The sequence below is a fragment of the Salvelinus alpinus genome, chromosome 6 (genome assembly GCF_045679555.1).
Source record: "Salvelinus alpinus chromosome 6, SLU_Salpinus.1, whole genome shotgun sequence".
NCBI lineage: Eukaryota > Metazoa > Chordata > Actinopteri > Salmoniformes > Salmonidae > Salvelinus > Salvelinus alpinus.
The window spans coordinates 56,076,256-56,087,693 of NC_092091.1; positions in this window are offsets into that span (position 1 = coordinate 56,076,256).

The following is an 11,438-nucleotide window of genomic DNA, read 5'->3' on the forward strand; positions in this document are numbered from 1 at the left end:
TCTTGAACAAGGGTCACTTGAAGTGTACTGTTAGATAGATGCACATGCCCAGAAAGCTAGCTACAGTTTGTTTTAATCGTGTATTGAACACAGATCATCCCGTCTTCAATTTTATTGATTTTTTACATTAAATACCTAAAGTTGTATTACAAATGTAGTTTGAAATGTTTTGGCAAAGTTTACAGGTAACTTTTGAGATATTTTGTAGTCACGTTGCACAAGTTGGAACTGGTGTTTTTCTGGATCAAACGCGCCAAATAAATTGACATTTTGGATATATATCGACGGAATTAATTCGAACAAAAGGACCATTTGTGATTGTTATTGTTATATTGTTATTTCTGCGTTTTGTGCCGCGCCTGCAGGGTTGAAATATGCTTCTCTCTCTTTGTTTACCATGGTGCTATCCTCAGATAATAGCATCGTTTGCTTTCGCCGAAAAGCTTATTTGAAATCTGACATGTTGGCTGGATTCACAACAAGTGTAGCTTTAATTTGGTGTATTGCATGTGTGATTTCATGAAAGTTAGATTTTTATAGTAATTTATTTGAATTTGGCGCTCTGCATTTTTAATGGCTTTTGGCCAAGTGGGATGTTAGCGCCCCACATATCCCAGAGAAGTAAATTAATTTGACTCAAATAATGGTGTTTCTATTCCAAGAAACAAAAAACAAAACCCTCAGTGTTTCCATATGGCGCTGTCTAACGTGAACGGTTGGGAGTAGGCTACTAAGAGCAAAATATTCCTAACATTTCCACCCCATAATTGTAGGCTAACCAATACCCAAACAGAGATTCAGGGGAAATAAAAATCTAATTGATTTATCAAGACCAGTCCCCATGGTTGTCTCAGAGCAGCACGAAACGGTGCTGAAATAGTTGACCACACTTGGGTAGGCTATTTCTTCAAATTTTATTATAACAATTAGATGACTGTTGGTGTTCCAGTAAGCAACAATTTGTTGCCTTCATTAGCCAACTTTATTGTGAAAATATATATGTGTAACTCTTCCAAGCCTACAAGCAAGAAACTGACGATAAAACAATGCAACAAATACATTGATCACCTCAGCAAGGTTTTACCCGTGGTCGTGGAGCTGGGGGTAAGTGCAATTAAAATGTAGCTGAGATGTACTGTACAGTAGTTGAAATAAACATCTGCATTTTGGAAGTCTTTTTTTATTTTATTAACGAAGGCAAAAAGATGTTGATGAACAGATACTGTGTAAAACTTTAGAGTACTTAAGCATCGAATACATTGCAAATATGGGGGATTTTCACACCTACAGCAGCCGGGCTATTAAACTAATCGATGGATAACAGATTGGCTCTCATAACTCATTAACACGTGTTACTGTGTGTGTGTGTGTGTTTCGATCCACTCTCTCTCTCTCACACGCTGCTCACGTACACGCACTTGCTGTCTTGACCTCTAAATGCTCGGCTATGAAAAGCCGACTGACATTTACTCCTAAGATGTTGACTGGTTGCACCCTCTATAACAACTGTTTATATTATTTGACCCTGCTGGTCATCTATAAATGTTTGAACAGCTTGAAAAATTATCTAGCCATTATGGCCATGTACTCTTACTGTCACGACTTCCGCCGAAGTTAGTCCCTCTCCTTGTTCGGATGGAGTTCGTCGGTCGACGTCGCCGGCTTTCTAGCCATCGCCGATCCACCTTTCATTTTCCATTGGTTTTGTCTTGTCTTCCCTAACACCTGGTTCCAATTCCATCAATTACATGTTATGTATTTAACTCTCTGTTCCCCTACATGTCCTTGTCCGGAATTGTTTGTTGTAGGGCTTGTGCACGTTATGCTGGTGTATACCGGTTTTTGTTTGACCCATTGTTCTGTTTACGGTGGTTTTATGTTTATTAAACTTGATCTGAGGCCGAACAAGAGCTTTTGGAGTGGCAGGTCAGGAATTTTCTTTGTCTACCAAGGCGCGCCGCGGAGCTCGACATTGGCTTCTGAAAAGCGTTACGTATACACGGCGAATATCTCCGGCTCTGATTTTATTTGATACATGTGATAATAACATCATAAAGTAGGTTTTTTCAACCGAGTTTTATTAGTTTATTCAACGTTTTTTGGGACTTTTGGAATTTTACGTTCTTTGCACCAAGAGTTGATGGGCATGTTCGCGCCACATGGCTAGACAAGGTTGCTAATTCGACAGAAGAAATGGACATTCTAAAACCAAACAACGATTTATTCTGGACCAAGGACTCCTTGTACAACATTCTGATGGAAGCTCAACAAAAGTAAGAAAACATTTATGATGTTATTTCGTATTTCTGTGTAAAATGTTGAGTCCTATTCTCCGCCGTTTTGGTGAGCGCTGTCTCGCAATAACGCAAGCTGTATGTTATGGTAAAGTTATTTAAAAAAATCTAACACAGCGGTTGCATTAAGAACCAGTGTATCTTTCATTTGCCATAAAAGTATTTTTATGTAAAGTTTATGATGAGTTCTTTGGTTAGATTAGGTGAGTGTCCAAAATATCTCCGGAGATTCTGGTGAATCGATGCTACGTATTCACAATGTATAATCAGGATTTGTAGCTCTAAATATGCACATTTTCGAACAAAACATAATTGTATTGTATAACATGATGTTATAAGACTGTCATCTGATGAAATTGTTCAAGGTTAGTGATTAATTTGATATCTTTTGCTGGTTTTTGCGAAAGCTACCTTTTGCGGTGAATAAATGCGTTTGTGTGTTTGGCTATTGTGGTAAGCTAATATAATTCTATATTGTGTTTTCGCTGTAAAACACTTAAAAAATCGGAAATATTGGCTGGATTCACAAGATGTTTATCTTTCATTTGCTGTACACCATGTATTTTTCATAAATGTTTTATGATGAGTATTTAGGTATTTCACGTTGCTCTCTGTAATTATTCTGGCTGCTTTGGGGATATTTTTGATGGTAGCTGCAATGTAAAACTATGATTTATACCTCAAATATGCAAATTTTCGAACAAAACATAAATGTATTGTATAACATGTTATAAGACTGTCATCTGATGAAGTTGTTTCTTGGTTAGTGACTAATTTTATCTCTATTTTGTCTGTTTTGTGAAAGCTACCTATGCGGTAGAAACATGGTGAAAATATGCAGTTGTGTGTTTGGCTAATGTGGTTAGCTAATAGAAATACATAGTGTTTTCACAGTAAAACATTTAAAAAATCGGAAATGATGGCTGGATTCACAAGATGTTTATCTTTCATTTGCTGTATTGCACTTGTGATTTCATGAAAATTATATTATATGATATCCCTGTCCCGTTAGGCTAGGCTATGCTAGTCAGATTTTTGATGAGGAGGATCCCGGATCCGGGATGGGTATCACTGAAAGGTTTTAAAAGACACCATTGTAAGTCAGTTTTTGCTCTCCTGCGCCTGACTTCTCTACCGCTAGTACGCACCCTATTACAGAATTCCGGACCACTCTATGGAGTCAGCAGGAGCAGGTGTCCCGGGTATAGGGGTGGAGGAGTGTGTCCGGGAGCACGCAGCAATGATCCACCATCTTGGCACCGCCATGGACCGCATTGTCCAGACAATGGACTGCTGGGAGAGATAGGGAGTTCTCCCAGCGCCTCCATCAGCACAACCGGGGTCTCGACTAAGCGCCCCCCCTTCTCCTGGTTCCAGTGGGATTCGTCTCTCCCTGCCCCAGGAATATGATGGGTAGGCTGCGAACTGCCAGGGGTTTCTTTTGCAGCTGGATCTATACCTGGCCACCGTCCACCCGGCTCCTTCGGGCCGTGAAAGGGTGTCCGCCCTCATCTCGTGCCTCACCGGGAAAGCCCTGGAATGGGCCAACTCTGTGTGGAGAGAGGGAGATGCGGCGTTGGACCAGTTTGAGGTGTTCACCTAGAGGTGAATGCCTCTTCCATCTGAGGCATGGGACTGATATAATCATTTGAATGTTTAATGGTAATGACTAAAGGATTCCACCCAGAATTGTATAACTGTGTGAAATGTGTTAGAATCATAAGAATATAATCTGAGAATGTGTGTAGCTCTGTTAGAATTCTAGAACTAGGGCATTATATTATTTTATAGATATGCAGGCAGGGTGCAGTTGTAAAACAGAAAACAGAAAACCATTAGAGGTTTTTCAACCAACGGGGGAGGAGAAGTGAAAGACTTGAAGAACGTGACAAGATTGATAGTTTTTTCTCTATTCTGTGGTCAGTGGGAAAATACTGTTTGTTTGAACAGGGAGTAGCCTAAGATAAGGATTTGTGTGTGTATAAAAGACTGGCTCTGTTTTTCGGGGCAGAGCGCTCTCTGAATAAAGTATTGAACCTTTGTATGATGGGACATTGTCTGTTTATTAAAACGTAGAGCTTTACAACCTCTAAGATACAGATGGAGTATAAAGAAAGTTCAGTTAGAACATAGAGATAAAGATTCTCGTGACAGGGACGAGGAGCGCCCAGGAATTCGCCCTGGAGTTAAGACCCTGGCTGCCAGCGCGGGATGGAAAGACAGGGCCTTGATCGACCGTTATCGCTGCAGTCTGCGCGATGACGTCCGTCGGGAGTTGGCCTGCAAAGACACCACCCTCACGTTCTACCAGCTGGTGGACCTGTCCATCCGGCTGGACAACCTGCTGGCTACCCGCGGACGTTCAGATCCGCGTCTGTTGGTTCCATCCCCCCGCACCCCCTCTCCGTTACCCATGGAGCTGGGAGGGGCGGTGCGCAGGGAGACCGGAGGGGGTTCCAGCTCGTGCACCATCTGTGGCCGCGGAGGTCACACTGCCGATCGGTGCCGGGGTTGTTTCCTCTGTATGACACAGAGGAGTGGCCCATGGATCCCACTCCCATACTCCCCGCCTCCTGCCTGGTGGGGCCGGTAGTGTGGGAGCTGGACACGGACATTGAGCAGGCTTTACGTGCAGAGCCCGCTCCCGTCCAGTGTCCCGCTGGGCGTCTGTACGTCCCGTCTGCTGTTCGTGACCAGTTGATCTATTGGGCCCATACGTCACCCTCCTCTAGTCAACCTGGGATCGGTCAGACAGTGCACTGTTTGAGCGGGAGGTACTGGTGGCCTACCTTGGCTAAGGACATGAGGGTTTATGTTTCCTCCTGCTCGTTGTGCGCCCAGTGTAAGGCTCCTAGGCACCTGCCCAGAGGTAAGCTACACCCCTTACCCGTTCCACAACGGCCTTGGTCGAACCTGTCGATGGAGTTTCTGACTGATCTTCCACCCTCACAGGGTAACACCGCTATCCTGGTCGTTGTGGATCGTTTCTCTAAGTCCTGTCATCTCCTCCTGCCCGGTCTCCCTACGGCCCTTCAGACTGCGGAGGCCTTCTTTACGCACGTCTTTCAGCACTACGGGATGCCTGAGGATATAGTGTCTGATCGAGGTCCCAGTTCACATCTAGGGTCTGGACGGCGTTCATGGAACGTCTGGGGGTCTCGATCAGCCTTACTTCAGGGTTTCACCCCAAGAGTAATGGGCAGGTGGAGAGAGTAAACCAGGATGTGGGCAGGTTTCTGTGGTCCTATTGCCAGGACCGACTGGGGGAGTGGGCGGCATTCTTGCCCTGGGCCGAGATGGCACAGAACTCGCTTCGGCACTCCTCCACTAACCTCTCTGCGTACTGGGGTACCAGCCGGTTCTGGCGCTTTGGCATCAGAGCCAGACCGAGGCTCCAGTGGTGGACGACTGGTTCAAGCGCGCAGAGGAGACATGGGAGGCTGTCCGTGTTCACCTGCGCCAGAAAGAGAACGCAGACCGCCACTGCAGTGAGGCTCCGGTGTTCGCACCACGGGACCGAGTCTGCCTCTCGACCCGAAACCTGCCCCTCCGCCTGCCCCGCCGGAAGCTGGGTCCGCGGTTTGTGCGGCCATTTAGCCTCTCTGGGATCGTTCGGGATGCTAGCGTCCCACCTCGCCAACAGCCAGTGAAATTGCAGGGCGCCAAATTCAAAACAACAGAAATCTCATAATTAAAATTCCTCAAACATACAAGTATCTTATACCATTTTAAAGGTAATCCTGTTGTTAATCCCACCACAGTATCCGATTTCAAAAAGGCTTTACAGCAAAAACACCACAAGCGATTATGTTAGGTCACCGCCAAATCACAGAAAAACACAGCCATTTTTCCAGCCAAAGAGTGGAGTCACAAGAAGCAGAAATATAGATACAATTAATCACTAATCATTTCTGCCCTCCGATTTCATATTCATTATATAAATAGTCCCATATACACCTTCATCAGATGAACCGCAACATGTCGGCTAAATTAATTTAATTCATGAATGCATTAGATATTCTGTGTTTTTATTTACAGTAGTGATGGACAGCTGGAGTCATTTTGTTTTTCACAAGAGTGGTTATAGAGTTCTGAAGCATCTAGTCAGATATAGAGCACTATCAGTAAGGCAATACAGAGTGCAGTAAGAAAAATTGCTATATGGAGACAATCATGATAATAAAAAATGCATTAGCCATTGGGGAAAAGAGTTAAGTACTTGAATCGTGTGGTAATAATGACTTGCCAGGCTTAGTCGGAACTGGAAAGTGTGGTTGCCTTGCACAGATAGCAGGGCAAGAGGGACGGGGTTTTGGTGTTTGAGATTTGTTCAGGATTTAAACTCTTCCTCTTGCTGTGAAATACACAACCACAAACTCATCAATAGCATCTTAGTTGGATTAAATGCTAATAAGAACATTTTAAGGTTTCTGTATTAGCACTTTGACATCTTCTGATGTAAAAAGGCCTTTCTAAATCAATTTGATTGATTGAAGATACAAGGAGTATGATAAATGATGTTTATTTCTCTTTATGGAGACGTGCAGTGAGGGTCTCTGTCTCTAAGCTAGACAGGAAGTGGTGGGGCTGCAGAGAAACAGAGATTATAGAATACGGGGGCTTGGAGAAAAACACCATCTCTGACTGATATCATCAACCACATGGCCAAGGTGACAAGCACCAAAAACCTGTTCAAACTTGATCCTAGATCCTTGATAGGTCTTAACGTGTGGCCTTCCTAGTGACTAATGCCAAATATAGTAGTGTTAGCTGTATATGATGTGACCTTTTGAGGGCAGGAAGTAAGCTCGATGATCTGGTGTCTTGCCCATTGTGGAGTCGTATACAGTATAGATCCCAGTGGACAGCTGCTTTGCGAACACTACATTGTGAAATAAGAAAGTGCTCTGAAACAGCATCGGTCGTGGAATGAAACCATGGAGTAGTTGTCACGTTCAGTAGAATGGTGCGGAACAAGGCGCAGCTTGAATGGGGTTCCACATGCTTTATTGCAAAAGTGCAGCATCACAAAATCAACAAAGAATCAACGAACGTCCAGTACATGAGCGCACTAAGGCACTAACTGAAGCCAAAACATATATCCGACAAATGCAGGTGGAAGAGGTCTACATTGAGAATGATCTTCAATTAGAGGCAACGATAATCAGCTGCCTCTAATTGGGAACCATATTCACACCAACATAGAAATATACGTACTAGAAACAGGCCGGCCTAGTCAAGCTCGGTACCTACTTCACCATAGAGAACACCAAGGACTCTCTACGGTCAGGACGCGACAGTAGCCGCTCTACTAATCAAATTAATCTGAGCATGAATCGAAGTATTATCGACAGCATACACATACGTTACAGACGTTATCACAGGTGCAGTGAAATGCTTATGTTTCTAGCTCCAACAGAGCAATACTGTAGGTAGCCTGGCGGTTTGAACCGTTGAGCCAGTAACGCACCTGGCTTACACATCTCACCCCTCTTCCCACTGAAGCATCGGCGGTTCAATTCCTGATTGCTCCAGGGTCGCATGTCAATCTGTGGCTCACCACCTATCTGTGACTCCCCTCTGTCAGAGTGTCTCAGGGGGAGTGAGACATGCAACAATTACACATTTTCATTACACACCTCACACTTGCACAGGTTACCCACTTATACATACAGAACAGTGTAACATGACTGTATAATATAATACCTCCTAATTAAAACAATATACAGGAATATAACACAATTTAGAGAGAGGAATAATGTATATGAGAACGAACAATGTTATGAGTCTGGAACTATAAATATATATGTATATAATGGTCTGTTGAGATTTATAAACAGCATATGCAGTATCACTGGTATCTATGGCACAGATCACAGTACATGCATATGAAGTGCGACACGAGCTGCAGTCTCTAAAGTGCAGGGTAGGTACAGGGTGGTAGCCGGCTAGTAACAGTGACTAAGTTCAGGGTGGAGGGCAGCTAGTGGTGTCTATTTAACAGTCTGATGACCTGGAGACAGAAGTTGTTTTTCATTCTCTCATTCACAGCTTTGATGCACTTGTACTGTCTGAACCTTCAAGATGGTAGCAGGGTGAACATGCCGTGGCTCAGGTGACTCTCAAAAATCTTGGCTACACCACAAACCCAGGGGCTTTTTAAAATGCAACCAGTGCAACCATTGCAGAAACATTGCACATAAAACATATTTTGTTGACACAGCTTCTAAAACGGAGTATCAGGGTAGCATTTCATTAACTATAACAGCACTCATGTCATTTACCGATTGGAATGTCCACAGTGCAAGGTATTCTACATTTGACGGACATAGAAACGCCTTCGAGACCGCTTAGCGGAACACAAGTACACCATATAGGGAGGCTATGAAGACTACCCTATGACAAGGCACTACAAGTATTTACACCATGGCGACCCTGCCTCCATACGAGCTATGGGTATGGATCATGTTCCGGCCTCAATTAGAAAAGGGGACCACCCTAAACAGCTAAACCGAAGGGAAAGTTTTGGGATTTACATACTACAGGTCACTAAGTTAAGTATCCTGGTTTAAATGAAGATATGGATTTCTCAACTTTCCTGTAGAGTTGTGAGAGGTCCCTTTGCTGTCATCTAGTGGACATATTGCTTTATTGCCCTCAGCTATGTTTAGACTGCTGTGGTCTAGTGTACTATAAAATAGATGTCTCTCCTATTCTTACCACTTTTCCCAGTCATATTCAAGGTTAGAACTTTGTTTTTCTTGGGGTTCTGATGGTTCTAGCCTTGATTAGCACTTTGAAAACATATCTACAGCATTTTATTTTTTAATGTGTATAGTATTGCTTACAAGGTGTTGTCCATTGAATTCTGTAACCACTCCCTCTTCAAATCAGGATTGATTGGAAAATGCTGTTCTAAAGAGGAAATTGTATTATTGTATCTTTGTACTCCCTGACGAAGGCCATGCAGCCAAAGTTTGTAATCTTTGTTTCCATTGAACATGCCATACAAATAAAAACATTTTGATAAATTATATGAAGAGTGCCTTGCAATGGTGTAATGGACCATGATGAAACCATCAGGCAGATTAATGTTCAATGAGGACAGCACCCATTCCCACATCCAGAATTGTCAATGTGAAGGATTGTGTGGTACCGGTGGAGAAAGTGTTCTGTGTGTTAACTGTGGGGGCTGGAGATCGGAGGTGTCCAGTGAGCGAAAGGGAGACTGAGGTTGCCAGGGTTGGAGTAGTACAGAAAATGTATTATGCCAAAGCAGTGAAGAGAGTGGTAGAGGATGATGTGTACAGGGTGAGGGATCCTGAGAGGATTATTGTGAGTAGGCAGAGACCAAGAGAGAGTGATGGGAAGAACATGAGCTTCAGTAAGGTGGAATTTTTAGCATTTATAGCCATGGTTGTCAATTATACTGCAGAAATGGATTGAAAGTCACAGAAAATAGAGGTTGTGGTGGCAGAGGCAGAGTATTTGAGATTGCAAGGATTAATTGCAGACAGCTGCAGGAGGTGTTGAGTGGTAGTGTTATGTCCTCTCAGACTGTTGGTCTGGAGTAGGACTGGATAGGGTTCAATAGTGGAATGAGTCGTATTTTGTTTGGAGTTGGCACGGCAAATTTCCCAATTTTGTATTGTCATATCAAATAATATAATGTAGGTAGGTGATGAGTGACCTCACACACCAGTACAGAAGGTGGCGTTGTATGCACCTAAAAGTTGGATGCGATCCACCAACCAAATCTCTAAGAAGAAGAAGAAGAAGAAGAAGAAATAGGATTTTCAATGAAAGAAGCAAGAAGCAAAATCCCAAATTCTTGCAGGTCAACCTCCCAGTGGAAGCTCCTCGGAGGAGGAAGGGGAGGACTGTCCTCCTCAGTGAATTTTATGGAAATAAATATAGTGAAACATTAAAAAAGTTATCCATTTTAGATAAAACTATACTTAATATATTCCCGTCACCAAATAATTAATGAAAACACACTGTTTTGCAATGAAGGTCTATAGTAACCTCAACAGCACTCTGTAGGGTAGCACCATGGTGTAGCAGGAGGACAGCTAGTTTCTGTCCTCTTCTGGGTACAATTACTTCAACACAAAACCTAGGAGGCTCGTGATTCTCACCCCCTTCCATAGACTTACACAGTAATTATGACAACTTCCGGAGGACGTTCTCCAACTTGTTAGAGCTCTTGCAGCATAAACTGACATGTTGTCCACCTAAAATCAAAGGATCAGAATATGAATCTAGTACTGAAAGCATGAGATGCAGCTAGCTAGCACTGCATTGGATAAAATGTGCTAAGTAATTGACTCAAAGAGAGAGAAAGACGATAATTGAACAGGGGCCCGCCGGTCTAACTGCTAAATTGTAACTGCTAAACTGCTTGCTAACTGTACACTGTACTGCACGATCGTAATGGGTTTACTAACGCATTAGTTCTAGTAGCTATGTTGACTTGACGCTAGCTAATATGGTGAAAACAATGTAGGCAGTGTGTAGCATTTAGCGGTTATGATATGAAGGTTTGGCTTGCATTCTCTCTCCTCATGAATTAAGTTCAAATGTAACTTTGTATTATTTAGGTAAGGTAACTTCCTTCTTGGGACATTGCATAATTCATTTGGGGGGCCTTGGGTGGCAAATAATATTGCTGGCGGGACAGATTTGGCCGACGGGTAGCCATTTGGAGAACCCTGTCTATAAAATGGTAGTCAGTTTCTGCTCTGCTTGCTTTTACAACTCGGTGAAAGAGTGCAACACATACACACTGAACTATGATCAACTCTATAATTAATAGACAATGAGACAAGAGCACAATGCCCTGAAATAACAGTACTAATCACAATAGGCTTGGCAACCTCTCACTGTCTCAGCGAACAGGAGACAGTAGGCTAGGCTCAGCGACCAGGAGATACTGTAGCCTATGCTTCCAGGGTATTATTTGGTGAATTTCAAGTGTTTCTCTATTTATTGAGTTTAAGTGTGTGACATTTGCATGACATGCAGCTTTACATTAAAACATTTAAAAACAATAATGACTGTAAACAGTAAATGTTTAACTTATTATTTAAAAAATCCTATAAAATTGCAAGCATTGTTTTGATAAATGTTGGGCCTTTCTTCCGA